This window comes from Phyllostomus discolor, chromosome 8 (assembly GCF_004126475.2).
Source record: "Phyllostomus discolor isolate MPI-MPIP mPhyDis1 chromosome 8, mPhyDis1.pri.v3, whole genome shotgun sequence".
Lineage (NCBI taxonomy): Eukaryota > Metazoa > Chordata > Mammalia > Chiroptera > Phyllostomidae > Phyllostomus > Phyllostomus discolor.
In genome coordinates, this window is record NC_040910.2 from 67,895,775 (window position 1) to 67,915,557 (window position 19,783).

The 19,783-nt window shown below is 41.7% G+C and overlaps 1 protein-coding gene across 2 annotated transcripts in view; it reads right to left on the reverse strand.

Moving 5' to 3' along the window:
• Positions 1-19,783, reverse strand: part of SHISA6 (shisa family member 6) — a 277,777-nt gene that overhangs the window by 156,860 nt on the left and 101,134 nt on the right. The gene's annotated exons all lie outside the window — the stretch shown is intronic.

Consider the following 19,783-nt stretch of genomic DNA (forward strand, 5'->3'; position numbering starts at 1 on the left):
GTGGAGCCCCCTCCCCCCACCAATGTAGCCTTAGAATTGACTGAGTTAATGGCACATGTGACTCTGTCCAGATGTTTCTTCCTGGGAGCAAAGCAAGACTGCCCATTCTGGGTCCCAGGAAAATACTCAAGGAAGCCACGACTGACATGAGCAGGGTGGAGAGAAGTGGGCAGTGACCTCACTGGGTGCTTGACATACTCTGATCAGCCTCCAGTCTCCTCTCTTGCAAGTTGTGGGGGAGGAGCAGCTGCACTCCTGTTAAGAGAACGGAAAGCTGCAGGGGAGCCTATATAAGAAAGTATCCACTTGAACTTGCCCCAGCATAGTCTGCTCTTGGGAATGAGCTCCTGCTAAGTCCTTTACCCTCAAATCCACCACCCCTGGTGCAGGGAGGGGCATGGATGCTTCTGATAGGCAAGATGTTGAATGGGCCTCCAGTTCCCCACATTGCTCTGTTGGTATGGTGACTTTATCAGTGCACACCATGACCCAGGCTCTTGGTCCACTCCCAAGGGAAGCCTGTGTGCTTCTTTAGCCCTCTCCTGCTGAGGGCACATCCCTATCAGTAGCACTGCCAGGCCTTGACTGCCCCCTCCCGCCGTCCCCCACTCTGGGACACTTGTCCATTTTCATTCAGTGAGTGGGTGGGAGGCAGAGCATGACCTGCCTCAAGACTGCTCAGCTGAGTGCTTTCCCTGCAGGCCCTGCTCCTCCTATGTGGGTTCCCAAGGGTGGATTAGGAATGTGGGGTGGCAGGACCTTCATTTGACCTTTGTGAACTGCATCACAGGACGGTTTGAGCTACACTTAGTTTGGTCAGGGTAAGGCATCCGCAGGAGAGAGGAGGGCTGGAGAGTGCAGCTGTACCCTGGCCCCCTCCATAGATTGGCTGTAGGAGTTCCTCTCCACACAGCACCCCCTTCTTATTCCTGTTCCTGCTGCTTCCCCTTGTCCCTTCAGCCCTGCAGTGGCATGACATACCATGGTTACTAGCCTAAGAAACTACAGCATCTCTGTAGGTTCTTTAAGCCCTGACTTCTTTTTAATAATAGCTTTGTTAAACTATTCTTAAATCATCCCCCTTTAAGGGTACCATCTGTTTCCTGCCAAGACTCTGACAAATCACCCATCTCCATCCATGGAGCCTTCCTTCTCCTGCTTATCCAGTTGAGATTTCCTGGTCCATCCTTGTAATTGTCCTTGGCCTCCATTTCACTCACTGTTCTAACCCAATGAAACTACTAGTAATGAAAACCAACTAGCTGCCATGGGACTTCAGGTGCATTATTTGATTTCTCTGAACCCTAACTTCTTCATTTGAAAAGGAGACTTATAATACCACTTAATGAGGGTTTTTTGATAATTATATTAACACTTGTAAAGTGTTGAAGATCTCAAGTACATACACTAAATAATAAATGGTAGGCACTGCCATGCAAGGCCTGAGCAGGTGAGCCTGGCCAGGCAAAACCATGCACAAAATCACGACATGTAAGGGAAGGGTCTACACTCTGGAGCCAAACTGACCACTTGGGTTTGATCTCAACTCTGTTTCTTCTTAGCTGTGTGATTTAGGAGAAATTGCTGAACCTCCCACTTTATTCGCCAACAAAATGGGGAATATAGTATAACCTGCCTCAATGGGTGATCGCAAAGATGTACATAGAGTTTAGAACAATGCCTGGAATATGTTAAGCACTATAAGTTTGCTGTTATCATTGTCACTGCCCAGGATCCCTTAGAATTAATGACCGAAATTCTTTGACGGCCCCTCAACACTTTGGTAATTCTGCTCTCCTTTTGTGGAATGTTTGCTCTTCCACTTTCCAAATGTCTTTATGGCTTCTCCTGGCTCCTGGAAGCTCCAGCACCTCCTGCTCTTCAGCTGCTTTCTGTGCCTCACACTCCACAGAGAAACTGAAGCAGTAAGAAGCGAAAACTCTCCTTTACAGGGAATGTACATCCACCCTCTCTCTGTGGGCACTGCTAGTGAAGGGAGTGAAATGCCCTTGTTCCTGCTCAAGATTAACATCCATCCCCTTTCTTATCCTCAAGGACTTAGCTCCTGAAGTTCACACTTCAACTTGTACAGCCTCTCCAACTCCAAATACAACACTGGCTCTTGACCTCTGCCCCCATCACAGGCACTGCTCTGCTTCACTGACGCCCATCACAGCACAGTTATCTAAAGAGTAGATAAGAGTAAGTAACCTTCTTCACCTCACACTTTGATCTCAGTTCTTTCCTGTCTGACTTGTTTATTCATTTCCTCACTCTCTTATTCTTGTCAGCATCAGCCATTGTCTTAATGGATCAAAAGCCCATCCTAATTCAGTATGACCTCATCTTAACTAGATTCTGAACAATCCTATTTCCAAATAAGGTCACACTCACAGGTACAGGAATTAGGACTTCAGTATATCTTTTTAGAGGATACAATTCAACCTATAACAATGTTCAAAAGAGAACGTTATTTATACAGTCCCGGAAGTGCCTCTCCCTCTAGTCTTCCTTGTCATTACTTACCCAATCCCAGAGTCTTGCTCCCTAAGGAATATACACAAAATCTGTCTCATATCACCTCTCTTCTTCATCTTTCTGGCCACCTTCTCATCAAAGCAACCACCCCTTTTCACCTGCAACAGTAGGACCAGCTTTCCTACTTACTTTTTATCTACTACCATCTGTTCTATACATAGCATAATTAAAAGTAATCTTCTAAAAATAGACATCAGATCATGCTATGCCTCTTCTTAAAATCTTTCAAGGCTTCTAATGCACTCAAATTAAAAACGTAAAGCCATCTGCAAGACGCTCCATGCCGCGGCCCTGCAGGGTCCCAGCCTCACACCACTTGCCCTGGATTCTTTCTATTCTTCAGGATACCCAGCTCATGCCTGTTTTACAGGCTTTGCACTTGCAGTTCCCACTACCTGGAGTACTCTGCCCTCTGATCTGTGCAAGCCTAGATCCTTCCTAATCATTTAGGTCTTATTGCCAATGTTAACTCCTAGGAGAGATCTTCACTAATCCCCCTCTTCTGCTGTAGGCTACCCAACATTCTCTATCACCGTATTTTACTTTCATCATGTGCAAAAACCACTATATAAAACTATCTTCTTCACCTATTTGACTGCTGTTTATTCTATGTGCTCCCTGTTACACCCCAGAGTTTACATGCTACAAAGAAAACCCAGTGTCTAAAACAGTGCTGGGCACCTAGATTGTACCTACTGGACACTAGTCAATATGTAAATGAAGTTATTCTTCTAATTTCATCTTCATAAATTCATGCCAATTGCCTTAGAGACCATTAAACCATTAAAACATGCCTATGTTTTCACAATTTCAACCAGTAGTATCTTTATATGTAGGAAAACCGTAACTGGAAAGGGATTTCTTGACCTGAACTATAGCAGCTGTAGTAATAGTCATAATCATAACCACAACAGCTACTATAGTTATTGTTTAACACTTAGGGTTTTTATCAGCCAGACCCTCTGCTTTGTAACCATTACCTCATTTAATCCTCATAAAACCCCTGGAGGTGGGGAAGAGTAACCCTTATTTTGTAGTTGAGGAAACTGAATCTCAGAGTCTTACAGTGTAATTGCTCCTATTCGCATATCTCATTGGTGGCTGACCTAGGGCTCAAAAACAAGTCTATTATGGTTAGCATTAAAAAGACTGGCAATACCAAATGTTGAAAATATTGGAAATGATTGGAATGGAGACTGAATAAACATACTGTGGTACATTCAGGAAATGTATTGTACCAAGTGTGAGCTACTGGCATATGTAACAACACAGACGACTCTTCCAAGTATTATGGTAAGTGAAAAGCCAGACATAACACAGTACACACAATTTTACTCAATTTCTATAAAGACCAAGACCAAGTTCTTTTGAAGGAGACTCCAAGGGAACAGGCAAAACTATCTGATAGTTATGGAAGCAGAATAGTGGTTCCCTCCAGGGGTGAATTATATATTGGAAAGGGGATGTTAGGGAATTTTACAGGGTGATGGAAATTTTCTATATTTTTATAGGGTGCTGGATAGGGGGTTGTGATGGATAGATAGTGGGTAAATAGGTAAATGAGAAATATGATATTTTAGGATTTATGGGATACCTCAATGTTAAAAATCCATGTTTTTGTACTAAATCGACCCTTATTGTACCCCAATTATAACAACACCAAGTGGAAGGCAACTATATTAGTTTTCTAGTCCCCTAAATGTCTATATTTAATTAAGTTGACAATCTCAAAACCTGAAGAGCTGCAAAGGAACTTAGAGATGCCCCTCATCAGAAAAAACAGAACCAATCTGGAAAGAAAAAGTGAGTTGTAAACGTCCATTACTCATAAAGGGCAGGCCTTGCTTAATCAGCCCATCTCCTGCTTCCAAGTCTCGTTAAGGTTCTTTCCTCTACACAGCACTGCTCAGAAAGAGCATCTCTGCCCAGCAAGACTACTCACAGAGATTTGGGCTGTAACTCTGGGAGAGCTGGTCCTGCAATAATGAACAGCCCAGTGGGCTTCCTTCAAAGGAAAAGAATGCTCCCTGGAGCGGTGGGGCAGGAAGGAATGAGAGAGGATTCAGGCACAGACTGTTGAGCAGCTTCAGAGCAGAGGCTCAGTGGTAATGAAGTTGCAGCCCCTGAGCCTGCTCGCGCAGGGTGAGCGATGAGGACCGAGATTCCAACAGAAAGTGGCACTGTACATGCCAGGAAGCAGAGAGGATTCATTTCAGCAGCTGGCCCGAGGACATTTATTCTGCTAATAAACTCAGCACAACAGTGACAAGGAGTTTAAGGTCCAGAACTCCATCTAAAGTAGTGATTTAAGTAAAAGGAATTATTTTCACTGAAACGTGAAGTCAGGCTAAATCCAGAAGAAGTGTGATAAATATCTATGTTTAGGAAAATTCTGAGCCACAGGGAAGGACAGCTATTAATAAAATGGTCACCATTTCTACTGTGGCACATGACTACGTATTTTACATAAAATCTCATTTAATGGAATCTTTGAAAGAACCTCACAAAGGATGTATTCATTATCCCCATATGACACATAAGAAAAATAAATTCTTCCTCATTTTAAATAACTTGTCCCAAACCTCATAGCTAGTAGTGTAAGTAGGTAGATAGAATTTGAGCAGAGTGTTGTTTTACTTCAAAGCCTGTGGTTTTTCAACATATCAGGCTGTCATAAGAAATAAAGATACAGCCAATTGCAAGACAGCAAAAGTGGTGAAAGCATCAGAGAGAAGGGCCAAGGATTCCAGCTCAATGATGAGAAGTGGAAAAAATTGCATCCAATATTCTGGGTTTGTACAACCATTTGACAACCACCTCCCCTCAACATGGTGATCAATTGATTGTGGCTTGTATGTCTGTCCTGCACATGAACTGGAGAAGAGAATGACCCTCTGAATCTGGCTGACTGTGGCCTGATCCCACCTCTGAGCCCTTGCCCTGCCCTTTGCTCCCATGTCCCCTTCATTATGACTGTTGGTGGGCATGTCTACTGCTGCTCACTGCACAGACAAGACTGAGTTCTGCCTTCACCACCACCTTGCAGCCAGCATAGTGCCTGGCATGTGATGGGTGCTCATTAATTGTTTGTTGAGTTAATTAATGAACAAATACCAGTTTGTGTTCATGTTCTAATCATTTGAATGTCTGAGTCATGGAAATTCATGCTTTATCAGCACTTAGGGAAGTGCTGATCTGTTATTAGACTGTAATGAGGACTGGTCAGTGGTTGAGCAAGACCTCCCAAGAAAGATGCCTCCCCTTAAGTTATTCACATAATCATCATAGCTCTTTAACTCCCTTGATGTCAAGGTCCAGGGATGTGGATAAAATACAACATTCACTTGCTCATTCACTCAGCAGAGTGCGAGGTGAAATTAACATTGAATGCCCTATCTTTGTTTGGTGATGAAACAGATCCAGTTCTGAGGTGCCATCATACCTTAGAATAAAAAGCCTCTATGTTAAATTAAATTAATTTTTATTTAAAACTAAAGGGAAATAATACATATTTAAGTTATTGTGAAAATCTACATTCTCTTCAAACAAAATTGTGGTTTTAAAACAATTCTAATGAGAACTATGTATACGTGAACTAAAAAGCTTACAAGGTGAGTCTAAAGTCTATCTGGGAAAAATTAATGTAAGAAAAGAGCCAAGACATTTTGAAAAAATGTAATAAAAGAGAACTTATATCAGATATTACATATCATATAAAGCTACAATCATTAAAACAGTATGTTACCAACCAAAGACTAGATCAATGGAGTAAAACAGAAAACCCAAGAGAAGGATCTTAGTAAAGTTAAGGAATGAGGTAATGATAAATATGGCATCTGAATCAGTGGAAAAAGAAAGATAACAAATGGTACTGGTTATCTATTTGGGAAAAATAAAAGTGATATCTGCAGTTTCTCCTCATTCAGACACATTAGGGTGCTTGTCCAGCCCACACACCCGACTGGAAGCCCTACACTAATCTCCTGAAAAGGGGAGTGGGCCTAGAAAGCCCTATTTTTTGTATCACATGACCCTCTCTGATTTCCTGGCCAGGGGTGATTGGGACAGAAATAAAACACAGTCAGTTTCTACTCTCAAGAATATGACTTGAGAGTTTCAAATCCTCCAGTCTAAGTACAGGGACATGGAAAGTCGTCAAGTTGGAGCTGAAGTCCCTGTCAAGATGCCTCAAAGCCGTACACTTTGTCCGAAATTCTGCACACTCCCAAACCATTTGTGAGCAGAAACACCTGGTCTGAGAGAGCAGCTCTGTGGCAGAGAGATGAGGCACCACAGAGAGGCTCTGTGCCTAGGTCCCGGGAGGCCTGGCTGCTCCACAGCCACGAGATTCCCTGAATTGCCAAAGAAGCTGCCTTCAGCAGTGGGTTTGTGGTTCCTACAAACACATTCTGAGTAGAACATACACCATCCATCAAAACAGGTTCTAGTTATAGTCTAGAATATTATACGGAAAAAACGAGGTTGTAAAAGAAACAGAAGAAAATGTGTATGAGTGTTTTCCTAATCATGGCTGAGACAGGTTTAAACCTAAGAGCAAAGATGAAGCACAACAAAAGGAAGAACTAATGGGTCAGATTTTATAAAAATTGTTAGAATTTTGTGTGTCAAATATCACCACAAATGTAAATCCATGTTCATAGAAGCATTACTCATGATAGCCAAAAAGCAGAAGGAACCCAGGTTTCCATCAGTGGAGGAATGGACAAACAAAATGCGATATATCCATACCATGGAATATTATTCAGCCTTAAAAGGGAAGGAAATTCTGACACATGCTACAACATGGGTCAACCTTGAGGTCATTACACTGAGAGAAATAAGCCAGCCACAAGGAGACAAGCACTGTACGATTCCACTTATATATAAGGTATTTAGAGTGGCCACATTCACAGACACAGAAAGTAGAGTGGTGGCCCATGGACTCAGGGGCGGGAAATGGGTAGCTGTGGTTTAATGGCTATAGTGTCTCAGCGTTGGGAGATGAGTGAGTTCTGGGGACGGATGGAGGTGACGGCTGTGATAACAATGTGAAAGTGCTTAACACCACTGACATGTACATTTAAAAATGGTTCAGATGGTAAATCTTATGTGCATTTTTACTATAATTTAAAGTTTTAAAAATAATTAATATGTTTAGTATATACTTAAAAGTTCTTACAAATTAAAAAGAGATAAACTTTCTCAAGGAAAAAAGCGGACCATGGATATGAAAAGGCAATGCAGAAAAGAAGAAATAAAATGAGACAAGATCTCTTTAGTGCAATATAATGGTATATAATAAGAGCCTTCAAACATGCACACCTTGTGACTTAGTAATTCCACTTACAGCAATCTGTCCAGGGGAATAACTACAGACATAGCAGAGATTATGTACAATGACCATCATCACAGTGTTGTTTATAACAGTGTAAAACTAGACTCAAGCTAAATGTGACTGACAGAGGAATCCAATGGCCGAGTGAAACAGGTTGCTTCCAAAGGCTGGATGCCATGTGGCCATGCCCTTCTACCTTCTGTAGAATATGCTAATGCTGTGGGAAATTCTCATGATGCATCATCAATGAGCAAAAGATCTATAATTAACATATGAGGTACTAACTATATCTTTAAAAATTAAAAAAAAATCCTCACCTAAGGATATATGCATTGATTTTAGAGAGAGGAATGGGGGAGGGAGTGGAGAAGAGAGCGCGCGAGAGAGAGAGAAAGAGAGAGAGAGGGAGGGAGGGAGGGAGAGAGAAACATTGATTGGCTGCCTCCAGTAAGCACCTGAACCAGGGATCGAACCTGTAGCCTTTTGGTGTAAGGGATGCCACTCCAACCCACTGAGCCACGGGGCCAGGGCCTCACTACATCTTTGTTTAAAAAAAAGGGGAGGAAGAGAAATGGAGGGGGATACACAAGGGTCAGAGGATAGTTCAGTTGCGCTGAAGCAGTTTGTTGTGATTGTGAGTAATTTTCTACACTTTTCTGTGTTTTCTAAACTTTCTTCAATGGGTAGATTTTTCTTTTATAATAAGAACTAATTCTATACTGAAAATGAGATACATTTTGATGGAAGGGGATTACTATGAAATTAATTTTAAAAAAGTCACCATGCAGAATACAGCCACAGCCCCCTCTGACCACCACAGGTCCCTGAAAGAGTGCAGCCTCCCTGCTTCTTGCTCTCTTCCCTTCTCCTGGCACAGCAATGGGGAAGCCCCTGCGCCAGCCAAGGAAGCCAAGAGGGCCCTCGTTCCCTACCACACAGACTGCTTCCCTTGTGAGCTGTTGAAAGGGAAGGAAAACTATCAGTCCCTTACTTGCTCAGCAACGACATCAGTGTGCAACTTGAAGGGGACACCCCTGAGGCTTGTGTACAGGAGTCGGCAGATGGCATGCTACCCTCCTTGGGTGAACAGGAGGGGTGCAGTGCTGTGGGCAGCTGGCTCGAGGTGGTCCTCCCCCAAGGGGCAGCATCAAGGATGATGGGGTCAGACAGATGGACACACCTCACAGCTGTCAGCCAGGGGGAGGAAGGCTGGCAATTCTCTGTTCATTTAGGGGAAATAAGCCATCAACACCCTCGTCTCCTTGGGTGTGAACTTTAAACAAGATGTTCCAACTGCAGTGCGTCGAGGAGGCTACTTTGCCGTGGCTGGGAAGAGAGTAATTGTGTAGGAAAACGGCAGCCCTGGGACCTGGCTTCACACAAGTGAGATAGCAGGCTGGTTAGGAGAGCCCAGAGGGTTCTCACTGGATGCTGCTGCCTTCCAAAGGGCCGGTGGGCTGGGGTTCAGCTGGCCTGCGGTGCTGCTTCCAATTCCTGTGACATGGACTGCCCAGCTTGGCCCCTGAGTTTGCATCAGACAAGAAAGAATTAGCAGGCTTGTACTTATTAAGCCAATCCTGTGGGCCTGGAGCCTACTGGGTGGAGCCCGTTCCTTCCCAGCCCCCACCTCAAATGGAGGTGTAGCTTTTGCACTCCCCACCCTATCCACAAATGGCTGGAATTTTGTAAAGTGCTTTGGCCAGCAAGAATGAATTCAGTGCCTCATTAGAGCTATTCATTCAGAGGTGCTGGGGGCCTTCTCCCAGCATGCTTCTCTGGGAGACATCCTGCCTGAGGAAGAATCAGAAAAAGGATACGGCTGGAAAGGGTCAGAGTTAGGAGTGGAGAGTTAACTGAGGCCAACTGAGCTCCCCAAATCCCACCAGACTGAAACCCTATGCCTGGCAAATAGGCACTCAGCAAACAGGAATTTCCTTCTGACCCTGTCTTCCTTACTGCTCACAATAGCCTGAAAGAAAAGTATCATCACACACATTCGATCAGGTAAGAATCAGATTCAGAGAGGGCAAGCAAATCACCCACCGCCACTATGCTACCGAAAAGCAGTGCTTTATGTCCATCACCTTCACATTCAGTCATGCACTGGCTGCGGTCCTGGGTTTGTTAAAGAAAGTGAAGTTTTGTAGCTTCCTGCATGAGCCTAGACAGAGACACAGGTCTGAGGCTGTGTGAAATGCACACCCCACATCCAGCACTGAGGCAAAGCAGTGGTTTGAAGCAGTGGTGCTCAGGGCTCCCTGTGGCTTAGGAAGTCCAACATGGTAGTGTGAGGGGTGCTTCCGACCTCATTTTCAATGTTGGAAAAAAACAGGTCTATTTTGAAATAAAAATAGCATATATTAACCAAGAGAAGCATACACCTGATTTTACAGATTTGACGAATCTCAATTTCCTGAACCGACCTCAGGATAACAAACAAAAGCCTGTCTCGGTTTCTTTGGGGCTTGAGAACAGACTGATCTGCAAACAGCCCCTGGGCTCTGCCCTCTCACTAACCTTTGGGGTGCAGAGGTCTGGAACCCTGGTGCATAAATTAGCCTCCTCTCAGGGGATGTTTAATAAGAGCTTCACCCTAATGTGTTAACAATTCAGGGCTTAATACATGACACCTCCTGTAATTGTGTGCACTTAAAGGGGTATAATGCAATAGTGTCCTGGATAGAATCCCTTTATGAGTGCGTGGCGGGGGGTTGGGGGTGGCGAGGTCAGGGGGACCTTTTCATTTTGTTCTAAATCATGACCCTACTTGGCTTCCAAATAAAGCCGACTGCCAGAACTTTTAAGGAAAGTTCCATGATGAAACATATTCACATCTGAAGGCTCAATGGCACACAGACTGAGAAGAAAGAGAGCCTTCAGCCCCATTCCATTTAAAAATGGCTATTCTGTTTCCAGAGGGAAGGAACAAATGAGAAAATCACTGTGTGAGTATGCAGGAGGCACGTGCCCACAAACAAGGCACAGACCATCTGGTCCTATTAGTAGCTGTGCCCTCTGAACTGCACCCCATGGACTGACACACAGCTGCCTTGGCAACTGTGTGAGCAACTCGGGGCCTCTCCAGTCTCTCCATGCCCAAGGCTTCCGGTGTGACATCAGACGCATTAACAATGCAGTACAAATGTGTCTCATTAATTTATTTCCATCTGCCCTTTGTGCCCCCAACAAGAATGTGGAGCAGAGGAGACCCTGCCTGGTGGGCAACCTTGCTGAGATGAGGCAAAGGCCCCTGGTGAGTTCTCTGCTGCTCTCCTCTGTGTGGCGGTAGGCTGTGCAGGAGGAGAAAGTGAGGCAGTGTGAAGAACTCACTACTCAGTGAGGTTCCTGGAGCAGCAGCAGCAGCAACAGCAGCAGCAGCCATCCCTGGGAGTCTGTTGGAAATGCAGATTCTCCACCCCAGACCTACTGAATCAGAATTTGCACTTGAACAAGGTCCCCCTGTGATTTGTAGGCATTACATTTGAGAAGGATCAGTCTAGAACAGTGGCTCTATACCAGGAGTGATTTTGCCCCTACAGGAGACATCTGTCAATTTCTAGAGACATTTGTCAGCCTGGAGACATTCTTGGTCATCACAACCAAACAGGAACAGGGTAGGCAGGGGTTGCCAGAGAGGCTGATAAATATCTGACAATGCACAGGAACAGAACAGGACCACCCACCCCAAGCAACAAAGAATTATCCAGTCCAAATATTAATAGTGCTGAGGTCAAGAACTCCCTGGGGTAGAGTTTTCTTAGGAAAAGGAGAAGTACATTGGGATCTGTTCTTTTCCTTTCTTCCTCATAGTTCACCTGAAATTATTTAAACATGAATTTATACAACACACCCAGGGACAACACTATAAACAGATGTCTCCTTCTAGCATTTAGTCCCAGAAGGCAGGAATAATGTCTTCCATTTCAAAACAACATTAAAATCTAAATTAGGAACAGATAAATGATCATTCCTCCATTCCTGAGAGCATCTATTATGTCCTCATGTTTATCATGGTGCCCTGTGAGCACACCCATGCTGATGCAAGAGTTCCTGTGGTTCTGGGCAGACCTGTTGTGTGGTTTTTCCTAGAGCCAGAGGTGGACTGCACTGAACTCAGTTTACATACAACCTCAATCCAGACACTGACCTGTTGGTTACGATGCACCAACAATGGTTTAAGCTATGAAGGAGATATAGCTTTAAGGTTTCTGTCACAGGTGTCAAGGACCCTTTTCAGGGTCAGATTCTGGAAGAACCAAATCAAAATCCTCAAGTCTTATTGATTATTCCTTCTTGTATGTCAATCCTATCCCCTCCTCCTTAAGCCCTCTGTCAATAATGTCCTACTGGACCATTAAAATATTGTGCCTGCTAAATTTTATGCCTTTAGTCTTGCCCTTCTCCTTAATCAATCACCACAAGATGGTCAGAATAATCTTTAGCATGTAAATCTGGTCACACCACTCTTTGGCTCAAAATCCCTTAAATGGTTTCCCACTGAGTAAAGAATAAGTGTTAAACTCCTTAGCATTGCATCAGATATTATACTGCCTTCATCTCCCGTCACACTTATCTTTGAATATCCAAAGGCCAAAGTCATGTGTAATTGTCTCAAAACAATGATCTTGTGTATCTTATTGTTACTTGTTTTTTCCTTTTTCCTAGGCTACCTAGTTCTCAAAGTGCCAACTCTGAAGAATTCTACTAACCCTTAGTTTCAACTTGAGTCTTACTTCCTCTTTGAAACCTACCCTGATCCTTCCAACGGCTACAATTCTGCCTCTTGTATCATTTCTCAATTGTGTCTTTATTATAGCAATGATCAAATTTTATTATAGTTGTTTTGTTTGTGCATCTCTACTTCATTAGACCCTGAGCTCCATAAGGATAAGAATCATATTCTTCTTTGCATCCCCAGCCCCTGGCATAGTTCCTAATATACTTCAAAGGATACTTGTTGAATGAATAAAACAGTTTAGTAAGATGAAATCATCAGTGTCATATAAAAGAGGAAGATCCGAAAAATGTATTCTGTGGTTACAGTACAAAGACATAGTGAAGACCTACATAGTAAAAGGAATCAACAATAACCCATAGGTGTTTGAGACTTGAGAAGTGGTACTTTGGTGGGGGAAAGAATAAGGAAGTCAGAAAGAGATATAACTTTAAGGTTAAAGATGATATTTAAGTTTTAAGGGGGACATCTGTATGGAGATATTCACCAGAAAGTTGGAAATGGAGACACAGAGCAGAGGCAAGAAGGCTGAGCTCAAGAAATGGATTTGAGTAGGACCTACCCAGAAGTGACAGTGAGACCCATGAGAATAGAATATATTAATATGGGAGAGAGGAGGGAGAAAGAGCAGGTAAAAATTTTTAAATTAAATTTATTGGGGTATAGAATACTATTGGTTAATAGTATTCTATGATTTTAAGGCATAAAAGACTATAACATCTATGTATTCTGTTGCATGCTCCCCATCCAAAGTCTAGCTTCCTTCCATTGCCATATGCTTGATCCATTTACCCATGTCACCCTCCTCCCATCCTCTCTCCCCTCTTATGACCACAATTTTGTAGTCTGTATCTATGAGTTTGTTTGTTATTCCTGGTCTTAGTGTCCACATGGAAGTAAAATAATATGTTTTTTGTCCTTTTCCATCTGACATTACTGTTTTCTTTTTAATTTTATATTTCAATTACAGTTGACATTCAATATTATTGTATAATAGTGTCAGGTGTGTATCACAGTAGTTGGACACTTATATAATTTATGAAATGATTCCCCAATTAAGTCTTGTACCCACCTGGCACCATACACAGTTATTACAATATTATTGACTATACTCCCTATGCTGTACTTTATCTCCCCATGACTACTTTGTAACTACCAATTTGTACTTCTTAACCTCTTCCCCTTTTTAACCTAGTTCCCCAAACCCTGTCTTATCTGGCAACCATCAGTTTGTACTCTTTTTATGTACTTTTCTGTTTTGTTTGTTCATTTATTTTTTCTTTAGGTACCATGTATAAGTGAAATGACATGGTATTTGTTTTTCTCTGACTTATTTCACTTAGCATAAAACACTTTAGGTCCATCCATGCTATCTCAAATGGTAAGATTTTATTTTATTATGGCCGAGGAACATCCCATTATATATACGTACCACAGCTTCTTTATCTAGTCGTGTATTGATGGGCACTTAGGTTGCTTCCATATCTTGGCTGTTGTAAATAACCCTGCAATAAACATAATGGTGCATATATTTTCAAATTAGTGTTTTAGATTGTCCCATAGAAATATCCAGAAGTGGAATTGCTGAGTCATCAGGCAGTTCCATTTTTATTTTTGAGGTATCTCTATACTGTTTTCCATGGTGGCTACACCAATCTGCATTTCTACCAACAGGGCATGAGGGTCCCTCTTTCTCCACATCTTTGTCAACACTTGTTTGGTGATTTTTTGGTGATAATCATTCTGACAGGTGTGAATGATATTTCATTGTGGTTCTAATTTGCATCTCTCTGACGATTAGTGATGTTGAGCATCTTTCCATGTCTATTGGCTATCTGTATGCCTTCTTTGGACAAATGACTATTCAGCTTTTTTGTCCATTTCCAACTGGACTGCTGTTGATGTATTGGGTGTTACGCTGTATGAGTTCTTTGTATTTTGGATAGTAACCCCTTATAATGTGTCATCGCTGAATATCCTCTCCAATTCAGTAAGCTGTCTTTTGTTGTGTAAAAATGTTTTAGTTTGATGTAGTCCCATTCATTTATTTTTTCTTTTGTTTCCCTTACCTGATGAAATATATTAGAAAAAAAATGTCTGAGACCAATGTCAGAGAGTTTACTATGTTTTATTATAGAAGTTTTGTGGTTTTGAGTCATACATTTACTTCTTTAATCTATTTTCAGTTTATTCTTATATATGTTATGAGAAGGTAGACTGAATCAAGAAGAAATAGAAAATCTGAACAGACCAATTACTACCAACGAAGTCCAAACAGCAAGCAAAACCCTCCAACAAACAAAAGTCCTGGACTGGATGGCTTCACGGGTAAATTTTACCAAATATTCACAAAGAATTAACATCGATCCTTCTCAGGCTATTCCAAAACATTCAAGGGAAAGGAAGACTCCCAAGCTCATTTTACAAGGTCAGCATTACCTTAATTCCAAACACAGACAAATACACTACCAAAAAAAAATTATAGGCCAATATCCCTGAATAACATAGATGCAAAAATCCTCAACAAAATGTTAGCAAACCAAATTCAGCAATACATTAAAAAGATCATATACCATGATCACATGGGATTTACTCCTCAGGTGCAAGGTTGGTTCGATATCTGCAAATTAATTAATGTGATACCCCACATAAACAAAATGAAGGACAAAAATCATATGCTCATAGATGCAGAGAAAGCATTTGACAAAATCCAACATCTATTTATTATAGGGAACCCATCTGTGTGGTATGGTGAATGAACCCAGCCCCTGATTCAGAAAACCAATGGGGAGTGAATTGGCACATAGGAACTGAGCCCACAGATCAGTTTTCCCATGGGGAATCAGACCTGCATTGTACCTAGGCTGCTTTGAGGTTTGCTTTTGCTAAAGCTCCCTCACCCTGAATTGAGACAGCAAATGTTTACTGCATATCTTTGCAGTAACTTCCTAAAATCTGTGTTAAACCTCCCAAGTATGGGGTGTAACCAGTTCAACCACCTTTCCCCTTGCATTTGCAAATATCCTTTTCCTTTGAAGTAGTTAGCAATATTCTTTCCTTTGTTATCTGTAAAAGGTAACCACCTAAAGTGAACCTGTGCATAGTAAATGAGGACCATCCTCGATGTAATGTGCCCAGAAAAGCAATAAAAGCCTGCCTAGGCAGGGGTTGGGACCCTCTCTCACTTAGAGAGTGGCCATGCTGTCTGTTTTTCTCCACAGGACTTCTGCAGTCTGCGTGAATTTGTTTGTCACAGCCACAGCACACAGACCCACAGGCTGGAGTCCACATCACTTTATGATTAAAAAAGCTCTTGGCAAAGTGGAAACATACCTCAACATAATGAAGGCCATTTTTGACAAACCCAGAGTTAACATCATACTCAACAGGCAAACCTAAAAGTGTTTTCCTTAAGATCAGAAACAAGAAAACTTTGTCCACTTCCACCAGTTTTATTCAACATAGTACTGGAGTCCTAGCCACATAAATCAGACAAGAAAAAGAAATAAAAGGCATCCAAATTGGAAAGGAAGAAGTAAAACTGTTATTATTTGCCAGTGAGATAATACTATATAGAGAACTCTACAGATCTCATCAAAAAACTATTAGTACTGATAAATGAATTCAGTAAACTAGCAATATGCAAAATTACTATTCAGAAATCAGTTTCATTTTTATACATCATAACGAACTACCAGAAAGGGAAACTAAAAAATCAATCTCATTTACAATTACATCAAAAAAATAAAATATAGGAATAAATTTAACCAATGAGGTAAAACACCTTTACTTATAAAATTATAAGACGCTGAAGGAAGAAATAGATGAAGACACAAATAAAAGCACATCCTGTGCTCATGGATAATAAGAATAAACATTGATGAAATGTCCATGTTACTCAAAGCAATCTACAGATTCAGTACAGTCACTATCAAAACACAAATGGCATTTTTCACAGAATTAGAACAAATAATCCAAAAATTTATATGGAACCACAATAGACCCAGGATAGCCACAGCTATTGGTGATATTATGTACTTTTAATGTCCTAAATTGTTTATGAGGTGAGAATTTTGCAGACATTACTTCTACAAGTGGTAACAGCAGAGTTGGAGAGCACTGTGCTTTCTCGAGGCTGCGCAGCGAGAGCCACAGACAGTGTGGTGGGACTGCGGCCCTATTCTAGGCCACGGCTTTCCTCTCTGCCTGTGCTTGTGGACCAGTGTGGTGATCCACTGGGTGTAAGGATCGCTTCTGATTGCCTCATATGATGGATCAGAGGATATAACATCAAAGAATCTGCACATGAAAACTTCACTAACCCAGCAAGAACTCAGGATGCGCAGACCCCAAAGTGGTGTCCAGTTTGCCCCTCAGCAACAGACTGAGGGCTTCCAGCAAACATTAGCTGGTTAACACCATGATGGACAGACTGCTGTAGGTCACATCCTTAGGAACAAGGCATTTGCAGCCACCACTGTGCACACAAATCCTATGTATGACATAACTTTGCTTGGCTTTGTATCCCAGCCTGAGCTTTTTACAAAGTGGGTGGGGCAGAGGACCCTGTGAAGCACAGAGAGAAGCACAGCCTGGGAAGGAAGTGAATTATATAGGACTGCTTCCTCCTCCATACCTCCTGAGTGGACCTGTAACTTCTCACCTTGGCTTACCTGATGGCTGCAGCCAGGTGGAAAGGAACAGCCTTTCTCCGCCCATCCCTCTGTTTTGGATAAACATTGACATTCAAAGAAGTGAACAGTTTTTACTAACTTGATCCACATTGCTCATGGTTTCCAAATTCTGTTAATATCCTTCCCTAATCTATGTCTTTGGCAAGGTTACTAACTCCATGTTTCTGTTTCAATATAGCAGTCCCCAACCTCCATTCCACCAATTATATTCATATTCTTTCTTCTTGACATGTGGTAACCAGACCACATATGAATAACAGTTACTTAAGAAAAGAAGGACATTGTTTTCTATGGTGAAAAGTAAGCTATTCATTACCACATTGGGAAGCAAATGCAATGCCAAAGAAATATTCACTTAGATAAGCAAAGTTATGTTTTGACGTTCTCCTTGGGGTTGTGCTTGGGTCCTGTGGGACCCCATCAACAGCTCCTGAGAGAAGGCCCAGTGCAAGGCCCGTACGACAGCTTCCACGCTTGCTCACATTGACTTCCCACAGGCTTCACTTCCACCTGCCTCAAATCTAGTCACTGGAAACTTTTAATTTGAATACTCACTCCTTATTTTTTTAAAACCTTTTTCTATTCCTTCCTTTGCATCCGTTAACCGACTGAGCAGATAGTTGAAGCTGAGTGACAGGGAGAACACTGCTGGGGCCAGCACAGATAGTGGAAAGCACTGGGTATGTGTGGACACAAGGTTCTCTTAGCACTAAGGCCTGAACATCCCCCTCCAGGCTGCTCAGCTACAGGTCTCAGGCCCAGGGAGGTATAGTCCCTGGCATGTAGTTTCCTTCCAAAGTGTTGACCCATAACATTCATACCAGACATAGCTTTTATTGCTCCTATGTCGGTGGGTGAAAAAAGCCCTACTCTTTGACTTTGTGCCTACCAAGCACAGAAACCATACAAATAATCCTACATGGAGTAATAGTACTTACTCCAAAACCAACTCCAAGAGATGTTAACCGGAGAGGTTACAGGTCTAAGCCATAAGCTAATCAATAGTTTCCTTCTGACCCAATGTGAGCTACAATGTGAGCAAAATAATACCAATGGGTGGTAGGTTAGGCCAGGTTCTTTTGATGTCCACGACAAACAGACGTGGTGGAGAAATCAATAATAAATTAATGGGGTGGTACCTCTCGCAAAGTTATAGCCAGCCAAGGTTTTACGCTTCTTTGAAAGGTACAAACAAATTTACCTGACAGCATGCTTCTCCAGTGTTCAAAACTTAACCAAAGGGCCCCAGGCCACATGTGTCTGGTAGCTCATCATAGGCTCTGGTGTAGGACCTCTTTCTTAACAACATATCAAAGCCTGCAGGTGCTGCATTGGGGATAAGTAAACCTAAGTGTGCCTCCCTCTGTAGTGAAAGCAGAGCCAGATGAGTAGGAGAAGCAAAACGGTGGCCAGCTCTCCTGATTTCAGTTCTAATATTTGTATTTATGTTTGTTCTACTCTTTTCATCAGTGTGAAGAACAAGTTTCTCACAAAATAATTATCAGGTTTGGAAATGAGCAATCTTGATACAAATATAAAGTATATCTTCTATTTTACTACTTAGTATTTCAAATGTTAAAATATACAGATTGGGTAGACTGCTAAATATAGGCTCAAAAGGAACTGTTTCTTTAAGAGGAAAAAAGATAGGGGGAAAAAGTTTAGTCAGACATTGCAGAGCACCAACAGAATAAAAAATAAATAAAATTTCACCCATGAATTCAGACTAACAATGAAGGGGTCCATTGGGATCATAGAATATTTTCATATTTTAAAGAAATTATATGATTATGTAATTATTTAATTAAGTAGTTGATTCAAATAATCATTTGTTTTCAACACATTTGGTGATAAGTGTCATTAACTAACCAAGAATTGTCAAGAAGGTCTTTGAAGCATGCTTCAATAAAGACAAAAAATTACTTATATATCCATATATAAATGATCTTATATATCCTATCTTGTAGGTACATGAATATTGTTAAGTTCTGGAAGATTGTTTATGTTTTCATAGGGAGGTATAACACCCCTAACCATGTTTATATAAACAAATAACTTCCAAAATCTTTTCTGGTCCCATAAATAAAGCAAAGCTTAGCTTTAACCTAGCTCCTGTTCAGACCTTCCCAAATATCAAAGCAATGAGGTCCAATTAAGTGCTGTTTCACCATAAGTACTCTCAACGTGTGGAGGAATGGAGGTTAATTCAGCTAGGACACATTTCCTATGGCACTATTATGCTGTACAGAGCCACTATATTCTGCAAACAAAATAGAATTTTACATCCTGTTATGGATCACCAATTAGCTCTGCTAGTCTAAAAAAAATACTGTTTACTCTCAGAAGTTAGGTCCATGTTTTGGTTTTATAAGTCCCCATGGATCTTTCTTTCTAGGTCAAGTCAGTTCATGAAAGAGGAGTGGAGTGGGTGATGGGGGAGGAGCCCATGAGCACAGCTAGATGCAGCATTGTATGGTGTGT